Source organism: Musa acuminata, unplaced genomic scaffold (genome assembly GCF_036884655.1).
Source record: "Musa acuminata AAA Group cultivar baxijiao unplaced genomic scaffold, Cavendish_Baxijiao_AAA HiC_scaffold_490, whole genome shotgun sequence".
Lineage (NCBI taxonomy): Eukaryota > Viridiplantae > Streptophyta > Magnoliopsida > Zingiberales > Musaceae > Musa > Musa acuminata.
Window position 1 is genome coordinate 40,001 of NW_027020735.1, and position 5,000 is coordinate 45,000.

Below are 5,000 nucleotides of genomic sequence, written 5' to 3' on the forward strand. Positions count from 1 at the left end.
GGGTTCCAGGGTGCTGAGATGGCTGACATTTTGCTCCGCTCACGACGGTCACCGCGCCACACAAGAACAGCCCAAAAACAGGCCAAAACAGCCCAAAAACGGGCCAAAACTGGCCATTTTTGGCTGCGCGAGCGAGCGGCGAGCGGCGAACAGCGAGCGAAGCGAGAGGCAGCACCGTCCCTGCTATACGAAAGCCCCATCCAGCCCTGTGCCACCCGGGGGGTTCCAGGGTGCTGAGATGGCTGACGTTTTGCTCCGCTCACGACGGTCACCGCACCACGCAAGAACAGGCCAAAAACTGGCCAAAACAGCCCAAAAACGGGCCAAAACTGGCCATTTTTGGCTGCGCGAGCGAGCGGCGAGCGGCGAACAGCGAGCGAAGCGAGAGGCAGCACCGTCCCTGCTATACGAAAGCCCCATCCAGCCCTGTGCCACCCGGGGGGTTCCAGGGTGCTGAGATGGCTGACGTTTTGCTCCGCTCTCGACGGTCACCGCGCAATGCAAGAACAGGCCAAAAACTGGCCAAAACGGCCCAAAAACGGGCCAAAACTGGCCATTTTTGGCTGCGCGAGCGGCGAGCGGCGGACAGCGAGCGAAGCGAGAGGCAGCACCGTCCCTGCTATACGAAAGCCCCATCCAGCCCTGTGCCACCCGGGGGGTTCCAGGGTGCTGAGATGGCTGACGTTTTGCTCCGCTCTCGACGGTCACCGCGCAATGCAAGAACAGGCCAAAAACTGGCCAAAACGGCCCAAAAACGGGCCAAAACTGGCCATTTTTGGCTGCGCGAGCGAGCGGCGAGCGGCGGACAGCGAGCGAAGCGAGAGGCAGCACCGTCCCTGCTATACGAAAGCCCCATCCAGCCCTGTGCCACCCGGGGGGTTCCAGGGTGCTGAGATGGCTGACGTTTTGCTCCGCTCTCGACGGTCACCGCGCAATGCAAGAACAGGCCAAAAACTGGCCAAAACGGCCCAAAAACGGGCCAAAACTGGCCATTTTTGGCTGCACGAGCGAGCGGCGAGCGGCGGACAGCGAGCGAAGCGAGAGGCAGCACCGTCCCTGCTATACGAAAGCCCCATCCAGCCCTGTGCCACCCGGGGGGTTCCAGGGTGCTGAGATGGCTGACGTTTTGCTCCGCTCTCGACGGTCACCGCGCAATGCAAGAACAGGCCAAAAACTGGCCAAAACGGCCCAAAAACGGGCCAAAACTGGCCATTTTTGGCTGCACGAGCGAGCGGCGAGCGGCGGACAGCGAGCGAAGCGAGAGGCAGCACCGTCCCTGCTATACGAAAGCCCCATCCAGCCCTGTGCCACCCGGGGGGTTCCAGGGTGCTGAGATGGCTGACGTTTTGCTCCGCTCTCGACGGTCACCGCGCAATGCAAGAACAGGCCAAAAACTGGCCAAAACGGCCCAAAAACGGGCCAAAACTGGCCATTTTTGGCTGCACGAGCGAGCGGCGAGCGGCGGACAGCGAGCGAAGCGAGAGGCAGCACCGTCCCTGCTATACGAAAGCCCCATCCAGCCCTGTGCCACCCGGGGGGTTCCAGGGTGCTGAGATGGCTGACGTTTTGCTCCGCTCTCGACGGTCACCGCGCAATGCAAGAACAGGCCAAAAACTGGCCAAAACGGCCCAAAAACGGGCCAAAACTGGCCATTTTTGGCTGCGCGAGCGAGCGGCGAGCGGCGGACAGCGAGCGAAGCGAGAGGCAGCACCGTCCCTGCTATACGAAAGCCCCATCCAGCCCTGTGCCACCCGGGGGGTTCCAGGGTGCTGAGATGGCTGACGTTTTGCTCCGCTCTCGACGGTCACCGCGCAATGCAAAAACAGGCCAAAAACTGGCCAAAACGGCCCAAAAACGGGCCAAAACTGGCCATTTTTGGCTGCACGAGCGAGCGGCGAGCGGCGGACAGCGAGCGAAGCGAGAGGCAGCACCGTCCCTGCTATACGAAAGCCCCATCCAGCCCTGTGCCACCCGGGGGGTTCCAGGGTGCTGAGATGGCTGACGTTTTGCTCCGCTCTCGACGGTCACCGCGCAATGCAAGAACAGGCCAAAAACTGGCCAAAACGGCCCAAAAACGGGCCAAAACTGGCCATTTTTGGCTGCACGAGCGAGCGGCGAGCGGCGGACAGCGAGCGAAGCGAGAGGCAGCACCGTCCCTGCTATACGAAAGCCCCATCCAGCCCTGTGCCACCCGGGGGGTTCCAGGGTGCTGAGATGGCTGACGTTTTGCTCCGCTCTCGACGGTCACCGCGCAATGCAAGAACAGGCCAAAAACTGGCCAAAACGGCCCAAAAACGGGCCAAAACTGGCCATTTTTGGCTGCACGAGCGAGCGGCGAGCGGCGGACAGCGAGCGAAGCGAGAGGCAGCACCGTCCCTGCTATACGAAAGCCCCATCCAGCCCTGTGCCACCCGGGGGGTTCCAGGGTGCTGAGATGGCTGACGTTTTGCTCCGCTCTCGACGGTCACCGCGCAATGCAAGAACAGGCCAAAAACTGGCCAAAACGGCCCAAAAACGGGCCAAAACTGGCCATTTTTGGCTGCGCGAGCGAGCGGCGAGCGGCGGACAGCGAGCGAAGCGAGAGGCAGCACCGTCCCTGCTATACGAAAGCCCCATCCAGCCCTGTGCCACCCGGGGGGTTCCAGGGTGCTGAGATGGCTGACGTTTTGCTCCGCTCTCGACGGTCACCGCGCAATGCAAGAACAGGCCAAAAACTGGCCAAAACGGCCCAAAAACGGGCCAAAACTGGCCATTTTTGGCTGCACGAGCGAGCGGCGAGCGGCGGACAGCGAGCGAAGCGAGAGGCAGCACCGTCCCTGCTATACGAAAGCCCCATCCAGCCCTGTGCCACCCGGGGGGTTCCAGGGTGCTGAGATGGCTGACGTTTTGCTCCGCTCTCGACGGTCACCGCGCAATGCAAGAACAGGCCAAAAACTGGCCAAAACGGCCCAAAAACGGGCCAAAACTGGCCATTTTTGGCTGCACGAGCGAGCGGCGAGCGGCGGACAGCGAGCGAAGCGAGAGGCAGCACCGTCCCTGCTATACGAAAGCCCCATCCAGCCCTGTGCCACCCGGGGGGTTCCAGGGTGCTGAGATGGCTGACGTTTTGCTCCGCTCTCGACGGTCACCGCGCAATGCAAGAACAGGCCAAAAACTGGCCAAAACGGCCCAAAAACGGGCCAAAACTGGCCATTTTTGGCTGCACGAGCGAGCGGCGAGCGGCGGACAGCGAGCGAAGCGAGAGGCAGCACCGTCCCTGCTATACGAAAGCCCCATCCAGCCCTGTGCCACCCGGGGGGTTCCAGGGTGCTGAGATGGCTGACGTTTTGCTCCGCTCTCGACGGTCACCGCGCAATGCAAGAACAGGCCAAAAACTGGCCAAAACGGCCCAAAAACGGGCCAAAACTGGCCATTTTTGGCTGCACGAGCGAGCGGCGAGCGGCGGACAGCGAGCGAAGCGAGAGGCAGCACCGTCCCTGCTATACGAAAGCCCCATCCAGCCCTGTGCCACCCGGGGGGTTCCAGGGTGCTGAGATGGCTGACGTTTTGCTCCGCTCTCGACGGTCACCGCGCAATGCAAGAACAGGCCAAAAACTGGCCAAAACGGCCCAAAAACGGGCCAAAACTGGCCATTTTTGGCTGCACGAGCGAGCGGCGAGCGGCGGACAGCGAGCGAAGCGAGAGGCAGCACCGTCCCTGCTATACGAAAGCCCCATCCAGCCCTGTGCCACCCGGGGGGTTCCAGGGTGCTGAGATGGCTGACGTTTTGCTCCGCTCTCGACGGTCACCGCGCAATGCAAGAACAGGCCAAAAACTGGCCAAAACGGCCCAAAAACGGGCCAAAACTGGCCATTTTTGGCTGCACGAGCGAGCGGCGAGCGGCGGACAGCGAGCGAAGCGAGAGGCAGCACCGTCCCTGCTATACGAAAGCCCCATCCAGCCCTGTGCCACCCGGGGGGTTCCAGGGTGCTGAGATGGCTGACGTTTTGCTCCGCTCTCGACGGTCACCGCGCAATGCAAGAACAGGCCAAAAACTGGCCAAAACGGCCCAAAAACGGGCCAAAACTGGCCATTTTTGGCTGCACGAGCGAGCGGCGAGCGGCGGACAGCGAGCGAAGCGAGAGGCAGCACCGTCCCTGCTATACGAAAGCCCCATCCAGCCCTGTGCCACCCGGGGGGTTCCAGGGTGCTGAGATGGCTGACGTTTTGCTCCGCTCTCGACGGTCACCGCGCAATGCAAGAACAGGCCAAAAACTGGCCAAAACGGCCCAAAAACGGGCCAAAACTGGCCATTTTTGGCTGCACGAGCGAGCGGCGAGCGGCGGACAGCGAGCGAAGCGAGAGGCAGCACCGTCCCTGCTATACGAAAGCCCCATCCAGCCCTGTGCCACCCGGGGGGTTCCAGGGTGCTGAGATGGCTGACGTTTTGCTCCGCTCTCGACGGTCACCGCGCAATGCAAGAACAGGCCAAAAACTGGCCAAAACGGCCCAAAAACGGGCCAAAACTGGCCATTTTTGGCTGCGCGAGCGAGCGGCGAGCGGCGGACAGCGAGCGAAGCGAGAGGCAGCACCGTCCCTGCTATATACGAAAGCCCCATCCAGCCCTGTGCCACCCGGGGGGTTCCAGGGTGCTGAGATGGCTGACGTTTTGCTCCGCTCACGACGGTCACCGCACCACGCAAGAACGGACCATAAACAGGCCAAAACAGCCCAAAAACGGGCCAAAACTGGTCATTTTTGGCTGCGCGAGCGAGCGGCGAGCGGCGAACAGCGAGCGAAGCGTGAGGCAGCACCGTCCCTGCTATACGAAAGCCCCATCCAGCCCTGTGCCACCCGGGGGGTTCCAGGGTGCTGAGATGGCTGACGTTTTGCTCCGCTCACGACGGTCACCGCGCCATGCAAGAACGGACCAAAAACAGGCCAAAACAGCCCAAAAACGGGCCAAAACTGGCCATTTTTGGCTGAGCGAGCGAGCGGTGAGCGGCGAACAGCGAGCGAAG